Genomic DNA, 10,867 nt, shown 5'->3' with positions numbered 1-10,867 from the left:
TGTGTTCGATTTAGCATGTTATTTTGCGAGCGATTAAGTGTTTTCTTGCTATCATTCAGCGATCCTGCAGTTATCTTGCCAATTCATTTGGTAACACCTGTGGAGATTTAGTGTTTAAAGACCAAAGGAAAGCGTTGATTGTAACTGTGCGAAAGTCTTATGAACTTTATTTAAGATGTAAAATTGGTGACCAAGACAAATCGTGGGTCCCTAAATTCTGTTGCAGTTGTTGTCATAAAAGTCTTTCTGAATGGCTACACTGGGGAAATCGTTCCCTAAATTTCTAAGTGCCAATGGTTTGAGTTGAACCCACTTGCCATTTAACGGATTGCTATTATTGCTGAACCGACACTATGGGTTTAAATAAAAACAATCTTGAAATGACTTATCAGAATTTACCGTCAGCAATGCGCAAATTTGACAAATTTCTGATGTTTAAAATAATCTTATTCTTTGTTTTTAAGGCATTAATGGTGTGCCTTCGTTTATTTTTTGTTTATCTTCACAGGATAATGGCGTAAAAGGGGTTTTTGGTGGGAGAATTTGATGACAACACTTTCGAAGTATTTCCCCGCGAATGGCTAAGGAAGTGTGGGAAGAAGGTGTTTTGGCCCAGAAATATGAGTACGAGGAGGATTGAGAACGCCATAATATCCTCAGCTCCACCTGAAGACCACTGGAAAGCTTGCCCCGTCAAAAGGGTTATTGCCCAATCAGGTAATTATTCTTTACTTCTATTGCTTGCAATTATTCCTCATTTGTCAGCCTGGCCCTGGGATGTAATTAATATTCAATGTATTTTGTCTTTGCTTGAGGAATGTTTCACAAAACCATAGATGTATAACTTGGATTTGAATTGGTGGCATCCAAGTGCAGTAAAAAAATCGATGGGGTCATGTTTGCTGGAATAAATGTTTTGGGGTAAGCACTCTTCAGCAAACAGAAGGAACTAGTAATGATACCAATGTTGGGAGTGGGAAACTATTGAAAGAATTTAGCCGTTTACTTCTTGGTTTACTGTCCTAATATTTATGAATGTTTGTGACTACTTAGACCTTAAAGGTATTTTCCCAAATATTACAAATTGTCATTTTTGTGTGTACATGTATGTATATTATATAACATGTTATTTACCTACTCAAAGATACTTTTAGCAATGCTAAAGGGAAAGCGGCAAGGGCAGAATATACTTCGTCTATATCTGACACAGAGCCAGAGGGGGAGAGGGGGGGTTAAGCGGCCCAACCGCTTTCTCTCCGAAAGTGAAGGAGAAGTTCCGAAGAGGAGTGTTTCAAGTGTAGAAGAAAGCAAAGAGGAGCCACTTAGAGAGGCTCCGACGATGAGCCAGGTCCCTGTGCCCCAATTTCCCCTGGAATTCGGGCAACAGGATCTGGAAACTGATGGTGCCGGTGGAGAGAAAAATGGCGTCGTATTTTATTATTTCTTTACTTGTAGGTATTGTATATGTTTGGATCCATTTACTATTAATTCCTTTTGCTTTCTTAACGTTACATTGAAGGAAGCGATGAAAGTTCTGCACTCTCTTAACTACCGAATAAAGTCAATGAGGGCCACTCTTTTGAAGCAGGGGCAGTGCTAGTGCTCTTGTAGGCATGGGGAGACTGAGCAGCTGACAAAGAGCACTTTCTCAACAATTTTGCCGATTAACGATGAAGAGGCAATGACTACATAGTGCTTAGAGTTAAGGAATGAATCCACTAGGGAGAATCTGCTAAGAGGAGCAAAATTTCCATTTATTGACAAATACTTCCTAAATTATTTTTTGGCTATTGATTGTCAACATTTTCCCAGGTGAATGAGTTATCATATGCGGCAGGCTCTACAGAAGCGCACACAGTGCGCAACATTATGAGGAAGTTATTCACTAATTGCGGTCACTTTACACGTGGCGCCAATTAGTACATTCCGTTGAATTTAAATACTCCTGAAGAATAGTATGCTTGATGGATAGGGATTGGGCTTTCCTACCGACGCGCGATCACAGATATGTAAATTTTATATAAATGTGCGCTTGATCATGTCATTCTGCTATCGTTCTCACCGTTGGAAACTTTCCACGAGATGCCATGTGATGCATTACTTGTTAAGTGGTTCATTTCGTTATTGGTGATGCCTATTGCAGGTCGATATTAATTATTTCCCTTGAGTTTTTTGTTATCGTATTTTCATTATTTCCGGTCGCTTTACAAGTGGCGCCAATTTGTACATTCCGTGGAGTTTAAATATTCCTGATGCATAGAATGCCCGATGGAAAGGGATTGTGCTTTTTTTGCCGTCGCGAAATCATGTAACTCTGCCACCGTTCTCACTGTAAGAAACTTTCCACGAGACTATTTCCCTGCGTGTGCGTAAATACTGTGCAAGTCAGTGTCCCTCTTGTAAAGCCTTTTAAATATTTCAAGTGCCTTGATGAAGCCGTCTTTTTGTCTTTATTAGATGATTGGTAGCGCTGAACGTCAAGGCCCCTCTGAAGTGCCTTTTCTATTTAAGCAAATGCTTATTAAGGTCCACTTCTGAGGTCTTGATAAATGCTTTTATTTGTCTAATATGCCACATTACATTTTCTTGCTGTAGGTAAGGACCAGGACATGAAAGAGGCGCAGGAGGAATTTGAGGATCTGATGGGGAAGGGAAATATGTCGCCATGCGAGGCCATCAGGGTTTTGCATGGTGAGCGTCCTGCTCCAAGCAGGAGGAGGAGATGCCCAAAGATGGGCAGTAATGTTATCAATCTGGCTCCCATTCGTTTTGGGGAAGATTTCCCCCCTCTAGCCGATGCTATTGGGAATGCCCTACGGATTCAAGGGGACGACGAATGGTACAATCCAGAGGCAATTGGGTCAAGAGCGCCAGAGGCAATTGGGTCAAGAGTGCCAGAGGCTGTTTCGTTACAGGGCAATATTAATAATAGCTTGACCAACATGGAAGGTAGACCATCAGTCGATGCACTGTTGGCTAATGCCGGTAAGTTCTTCATGATTTCATTTTGTTTTTAATTAGAATAGTCATGGATAACTGGTTCACAATATAATATCCTGATTGTTTCCATTTGTTTTTAATAGATTCTTATTTCATTTCTAGGTGATGATTGTGAAAAAGGGCGCATTCTGCTGCAGCATGCACGGCATTTCTTGCAGATAGGACCTTCAGAGCTCACAGTAAGTCGTCTTGGTGTAGTACCTTTATATATATGTTCCAGTATCCTGTCACTGCATTCTAGAAGCTAACATGTTATTTTCAGGTGTTATTGCATCCGTGATTTAACATTTATATGCAGAAAGTAGACAAGATATCTGCCATTACCATTGGGACGACACCTAAGAAGCTGCAGGAGTAGCTATTGTTAAAATTGTTTGGGAGGGACTACATTGGAGGTTTATCTGCTAGCGGCCAAAGGAGAGGGAGAGGAGGAAACCCCACAGCAGATGTGGAGACAATGGAGCCCGTCGATGGTAATTACTGATGATGCATGGGAGGAATCTAAATTCTAATTCTTCCCTTGGAATTATAGGGCATGTTAAATATCCATGAAATGTTGAGTAAAGGCAATAGCTCATCTTCCAATTTCGTTCATGCATTCCCGCAAAGCCACGCCATTAAAGAAATTGATGCGGCTCTAACCTGCGCAATTCCGTGCACCATGTAAAACGGCCTTAAGACTTTCAACAGTCCTTGAACTCTTGTGGAACCACAATAGTCAATATTATATGTACACATTTTTGTGTCAAGTTTGATGATGATAATAATAATGTCTGTGTTACGAAAGAGATGTTCACTGTGAAAAACACATTTAACCATACTGCTTGTTTTCCCAGCTTCTAGTGTAGGTTTTTCTTTATTTTGATTATGGTATTTTCCGGCCTGGTAACCCTTGGATACCCGCACATTCTTTGCCAGTTTATTATACGTTGTTGAAAGCCGTGGAACCTCTTGGCCTTCAAACTTCATCTTGATATATGCGGAAATCAAAGTAATGATAATCTTAGAATATGTGTGCTAAATGAAGCCTAATTTTAGTTCTCTATGAGTAGTTACAGAGTAGGCTGACATATTGCTTTCTATGAAAAGAGATGAAAATGTTGTGATGAGACTAATTTGAAATGGATTTTTCTGAGAAATTGGGGATAGTTTCTGTAACAAATTTATATTTTACATTCACAAAAATACTGCGCACAGTACTTGTCATTTTTTGGTAGCTGTAACCTGACATTTTTTTTTAACTTATCAATGTATTGCTGTCCATCATTGACATTCTGTCATTTAAGAAATAAATGTACCTTAACTGATGGCTCATGACTGCAATGCTCTAACCAGTATCGCTATAGGGTTTTAAGGCACACAGCACAGCTAATCCTTAAAAATTCCAGTTTTTCCTTAAGTAGAAGATTAGAGTCGGCCATTCTTATACCTTAATTAACTGTATAATTATGGTAGTAGTAGTAGTATTTGGATTTAGGGTGCGTCGACGGCAAGGTCATTTTGCACCACTACTGTGCTATTTAATTACAAAAGTTATGTATAAAGTAATCTACTGCATCTGATGTCTTCGTTGAAAGTGTACATAATTAGACTTTATTAAAAATGTTTATTTCTCTGAGAAACCGAAATGTACAGATTAAGTTGGTAGGGTGGTCTCCTAAAAGGGTTTTTAGGTCTCCCCCTAGATTATTTCGTCTTCGCGCTTCGCGGTACTTAAAACAATCTAGCATGATGTGTCTAATACTTAATGGACATTTACAATCCCCACATTGGGGAGGTTCCTTCTCTTCAGTAAAGAGATACGCATGGGTCAGGGGGCTGTGCCCTATCCTCAATCGTGTAAGTACTACTTCCTCTCTCCGATTACTACGAGCTGAGGAGGGCCACGCTGCTACCATGTCCCTGATGCCACGGAGCTTGTTATTATTAAGAATCCTCCATGACTCCCTCCATTTTCCAAATACCACATTTCTTAGAGATGCTCGTAAGTCCTCGTGGGGAACCAGCGTTGAGACAAGAACTTCGTTATTCAGAGCTTCCTTGGCCATAGCGTCTGCTATCTCATTCCCGGCTATCCCCTCATGTCCCGGTACCCACAGAAAATGGATATTCAAACCCTTTCTCGAAAGGGTCAGCAGGAGAGAGTGTATTTCTTGCACGATCGGGTGCACGGGTGAGAAGCCAGAGATGGCTTGTAGCGAGCTCCTGGAGTCAGTGCATATCACAAAGGAGCCGCCGTGGTCACCTAGGGCTTCTAGAGCTGTCCTTATGGCATAAAGCTCCGCCGTGTACACACTGCACATCGGGTGAAGCTTTGCTCTGATGTTCCCGTGGATAGGGGAGAACACTGCACATGCACAAGCAGAGTTATCTTTCGAACCGTCAGTGTAAACGGGGGTAAGGTTGGGGTGATTCCATCGGAACATGGCAAACAAACACTGGTACTCCGAGGGAGTTGTGGAAGACTTCGGTCGAGATCGTGAAAGAATATTCACCACCGGAGTGGGAGTGATCCAAGGGGGGTGTTCCGAGAATGAAACAGGATACACTTCAGGTAGCGTGAATTCGCATCCGCGAATAAAATCGTTAAAACGAACGCTTACTGGTCTGGTTGCTTTAGTCCTTCGGTTAAAAACATTAATAAAACGGGGTTTAAAAAGTAAACTATAACATGGGTGACTCGTCATTGCTAAAATTTTGGAAACGTAGCTACAAAGAAGCCAGGTCCTTCGGTAGCATAGAGGAGGCTCGCCTGCGTCGGTATATATACTGGGAATCGGGCTGGTCCTAAACGCCCCAGTGCATAGTCGCAGACCTGCGTTGTGCACTGAATTAAGTGCTTTCAAATACGTCTCGCGAGCGGACGCATACACGAATGAGCCGTAGTCTAATTTCGACCGCACCAGTGTGCGGTAAAGTAAAATTAAGGTGGTGCGGTCTGCTCCCCAAGATTCGTGGCTTAAAACCTTTAAAATGTTCAAAGACTTCAAACAGTTTACCTTGACAGAATTAATGTGCTCCTTCCAGTTGAGTTTGTGGTCGAGGGTCATTCCCAGAAAACGGACTGATTCCACAAATGGGAGGTTTCTACCACCTAGGAGTAACGTGGGATTTACATGGACGCCCCGAGTGCGAGAAAAGTGAACGCACTTTGTTTTCTCCAAAGAGAAAAGGAAGCCGTTATTTTGGGTCCATTTGTGAAGTTTATTGATGGTGAGTTGCGCCATACGCGATACATTCACGACCCTAGATGATCTGCAGAAAATCGCGAGATCATCCACAAACAGTGACCCTAACACTGGCTCCTTGATGCAGTGAGCTATGTCGTTGATCGCAATAGCGAACAACGTCACGCTCAGAACGGAGCCTTGGGGAACTCCGTTGTCAAGAGGGTAAAAATTTGACAACAACTGTCCCGTCCTTACTTTAAAAACACGGTTGGTTAAAAAATTTTGTATAAAAATGGGCAAAAAGCCTCTAAAACCCCACTCGCGCAATACGCGTAGAATCTTACGTCGCCAGACCCGGTCGTAAGCCTTCTCTAAGTCGAAAAATACACCGACTACGTGTTGGCGGAGAAGGAAGGCTTCTTGGATGAAATTTTCAATTCTAAACAAGTGGTCCATTGTGGAACGGTTCCGTCTAAATCCGCATTGTATCCTAGAGAGGAGTTTTCGACGCTCCAGCCACCAAATGAGACGTCGATTTACCATTCGCTCCATTAACTTGCACAGGCAGCTGGTGAGAGAAATCGGCCGGTAAGAATTCGGATCAGCTCGGTCTTTTCCATGTTTTGGGATGGGAACAATGACGGACTCCCGCCAGGACGGAGGAAAATCCCCATTGGCCCAGAGCTGATTAAAAGTTTCAAGGATTTCCAGCAACGCCGATTCCGATAGATTTCGGAGGAAGGCATTGTGGATCTCGTCGGGTCCTGGGGACGTGTCGTGGGAGTCTTGGATGGCAGATTTCAGCTCCCAAATGGTAAATGGCATATTGTAGTCTGCCGTTGTTTTAGGCTCCATAAAGGATATAGGGACGTTCTCGAGCCTTTTCTTGAGGATCGCAAAAGAAGGTTCATAGCATTCGTCGCTGCTCACTTTGGCGAGTAATTGGGCGAATACGTTCCCTATCGCAGCTGGAGAAGTGATAACCTTTCCTTCGACTTCTAGGAAGGATATACCTAGATGCTGGCTGCTACCCGATATGCTCCTCACCTTACGCCATACCTGTGCAAGTGGAGTCCTGTGGTTGATGGAGGATACATAATTTATCCAGGAGGCCTTCTTTGACTCCTTTATAATTAGTCGAGCCTTTGCTCTGAGTCGTCGAAATGAGGCAAGATTAGAGACAGTTGGAAACTTATTAAAAATACGGAGGGCACGTTTCCGTTTCTTAATAGCTTCGGCGCATTCCTCATTCCACCATGGTACCGCTGGTCGACGGATTGCGCCCTTAGATAAGGGGACACTACGTTTCGCTGCGTCCACTATGCTAGCGGTTAGCACCTCAACGTTCTTTGTTCCGCCCCGAAGAGCATCGTACGTGAAATTAAAAGAATTTTTAAAAATAGACCAGTCGGCTTTGTGGACAATCCAGTTGCCCTCACGGATAAAATTCGTATTGTTAATCTCGTCAGATTTGATTAAAATCGGGAAGTGGTCACTACCACAGAGATCCGTATGGACAGACAGTTTCAGTCTTGTAAAAATGCTGCTCGTGCATAAGCACAAATCAATGGAGGAATATTCTCCGTTAAAGGAGTTAAAGCGTGTCCTCTCGCCATTGTTCAATAAAAAGAGGTTAAAATCTCGGAAAAAGCTGCTTAAAATCCGTCCCCTTCTGTTGCGTTGGGCAGAATGGCCGCCCCACAGAGGATCATGAGCGTTAAAGTCGCCCAATAAAATATAGGGTCGCGGCAATTGACGTATGAGGGCTTGAAGGTTATTGTTATTTACCGGAGCATCTTCCGGGAGGTACACGTTGCACAGCGTTACCTCCATGGGTGCATGGACGGTGACGGCCACAGCCTGGAATGGGGTGGTTAGCCGCAAACGGAAGGTGTGTAGGGTATCCCGGACCGCTATTGCTACACCACCTTGGGCTCTTCGCCCACTCAAGTCATCCAACCTAGTCACACTATATCCCTTTAAAATTCCCTTGTCTGTCGATTTAAAATGCGTTTCTTGTAGACATATACATAAAGGGTTAAAATCATTTATTAAAACAGCCAGCTCCTCCTTATGCCGATAAAATCCATTACAATTCCATTGTAATATAAAAGCCATAAAAAGGTTTAAAAAGGGTGAAAGATAAAAACAGAAAAAAAGGATGTAAATAATTAAACTTGGAGCATCATTAGCCCGGATATCTGTGGAATCATCGCTTCAAGCGACTTTTCCTTCCCTTATTCCTGACTTTTTCGATCTCTGTGTCCGAAATACAGAGATCTTCGTCTATGTCCTTCTGCATCGGTTCCATACCTTTGCCGGAGGGACCAGGAGAGGGAGTTTTCTCTCGCTGGTCAGGTTTTCTGGTTGTTTTCTTTGCTGTATTTTTGGGAGACACTACGGAGGTGTTAGGGGTGTTTTTTTTATTGTTGCTACTGTTACTCGCATTCGTTTTTTTTAAAAACATCTATCTGCTTTTCAGGTTCCGTCTGTGTAGAAATGGTGCACTTCTTAACTGGAGCGGAGGCGATTGCGGCAAAGGAACGCGAGAAAGAGGGGGCACTAAGGGCTTTGAACTTTTTCCTTGCCTCTAGGTAAGATATTTTATCCACAGTTTTAATTTCCATAATCTTCCGTTCCTCTTTCATTTTCGGGCAATCGCGAGAATAAGCCGCGTGCGTACCCTGGCAATTCACGCAGCAGGCCGCTTCAGCACATTTGTCCCCATCGTGCTTGTCCTTGCCGCAGCGCGGGCAGATGGCCTTGCCCTCACATCGCGTTGCGATGTGGCCGAATTTTTGACACTGGAAACAGCGCATCGGGGCTGGTATGAATGGTCGCACGGGAACTGATTCATACCCTATGAACACTTTGTCAGGGAGCCGGTCACACGTAAATGTAAGCACTACAGAGGTGGTGTTTACTATTTCTCCATTCCATTTCCTTGTCATCCGACGAGCGTCGCACACTCCCTGGGATGCCATCTCTTGTTTGATTTCGTCAACGTCCACATATAGTAGGTCGAAGTGGCTTATAACTCCCCGACAAGTGTTCAGGGTTCGGTGAACCACCACTGTCACTGGGATGTCGTGCATCAGTTTCATGTTGAGAACCTTCTCACTTTGCGCCTGGTTTGCCGTTTCGATCAAAAGGGATCCATCCCGTAACTTTTTGGGCGATTTTATATCACCTGGGACCGTAGCAGAGAGGACTTTACGAATTAAGAAAGGGGACACTTTTTTTAGTGTTTCCCCTTCTTTCTGACATTTCATTATAAGAAATTTATTGTTTTTCATTTCTCCCCCATTCGTTTCCGGACGGGATCTTTTGGTTGGAGGTAAGAAGTTATTATCCATACGCTCGTACAAAATTCGTCCCCTGGGCTCCCCACCCACCACGGAGCCACACATTCGGGACGCCACACCGAGATCCGGTGTGGTCGCCAGGGCTAACCAAGGGATATAGGAACCTTCGATAGGAGGCCTCTTTCGGGTTAGAACCTCCAGCGCGGGGGCCCTCCGAACCCACACGCCTTCGGCCGCCCTACGGAGACCCCCATATCTCCAGCACTAACCCGTCCTGGCGTACGCTCGGAAGGAGCCGCCAAGCTCCCCAGCCGCCAGGAGCCGATTGACCGAGCTGGGCTCTTCTCGGCCGCCCGTTTTTCGGGGAATCCAGGGCCGAAGTGGGGTATTGAATTCCGGCCCATACCGGGTTTCCGACGCCCAGCTGGGTGCCGGAGAACTCACCCACCAGGATCCCCTTCTCCCCCTTGTACGGGTCTCCACGCACGGCAAACACGTGGGTGATTCTGGACGCCAGATGTTACGGCTACTCAGAACAGCAGAGTCACATGCTGTCTGGACACTATCCGAGCGAACGACGGGGTTTTTTAACGAGCTTGTCTCCTCGGTGGGCTCGGGTCCGTGGGGGCGCGGCTCCCCAAAGGAAGAGATTACTCTCTTCCCCCCGTGCGGGAGTATAATTATGGATAATTGGATCCTTTATATATAAAAAAAAAAAAAAAAAAAAACTTAAGATAGCAGCAGGATCAACTGACAAATGTCGCTACGCATTCTGCGTATGGGTACGCTTTTGGTGTTTGTGGCCAGTTTCAGGTCACGCACCAGTACGCTTGTGGATGCGAATGTGTTAAAGGATTGTATTTGTATTTAATAAATTTCTTTTGTAACCATATCTTACTGTCATTTATTTTGCTCCATAGTTACAATTTAAGCTTCAGCAGCATGAAGTACGAACGGCTCCTTTCAATGAATGCTATTCTACAAGCAATCTACCATTTGTGGGGAAATTCAACATAGCAATTTTGTAAATTTAGGTGCATTTCAGTTAGTGTCTGTTGATGCACAGAAAAAGTTTTTCTCACAGTTATCAATCTTTTGAGTGCCAATTTTGTCTTAATAAAGAATACAGTTTACCTTTCCTTTGACAAGTCTAAATCTGGTCATTTCCGTCTGATATATCTTGATCTGTTCCTTTATCAACATGGATCAGTGAATCAGGATCTTTACAAATTTGCCTATCCAGATTTAATTGTTTTGTCTGCTTCGTTAAAATATATACTGGGAATTCAATAGCCTTTTCTAGGCTTTCAATAATTGTTTCAAGGAAAGAGTTTTATAATGAATTAACTGGCTGAACTGAGACTGCTATGGCAACTGTACTGTGGCAACTGC

The sequence above is a fragment of the Ischnura elegans genome, assembly GCF_921293095.1.
Source record: "Ischnura elegans chromosome 13 unlocalized genomic scaffold, ioIscEleg1.1 SUPER_13_unloc_4, whole genome shotgun sequence".
In the NCBI taxonomy this organism is placed as follows: Eukaryota; Metazoa; Arthropoda; class Insecta; order Odonata; family Coenagrionidae; genus Ischnura; species Ischnura elegans.
The sequence above is the reverse complement of the archived record's forward strand: the minus strand, read 5'-3'. Positions refer to the sequence as shown.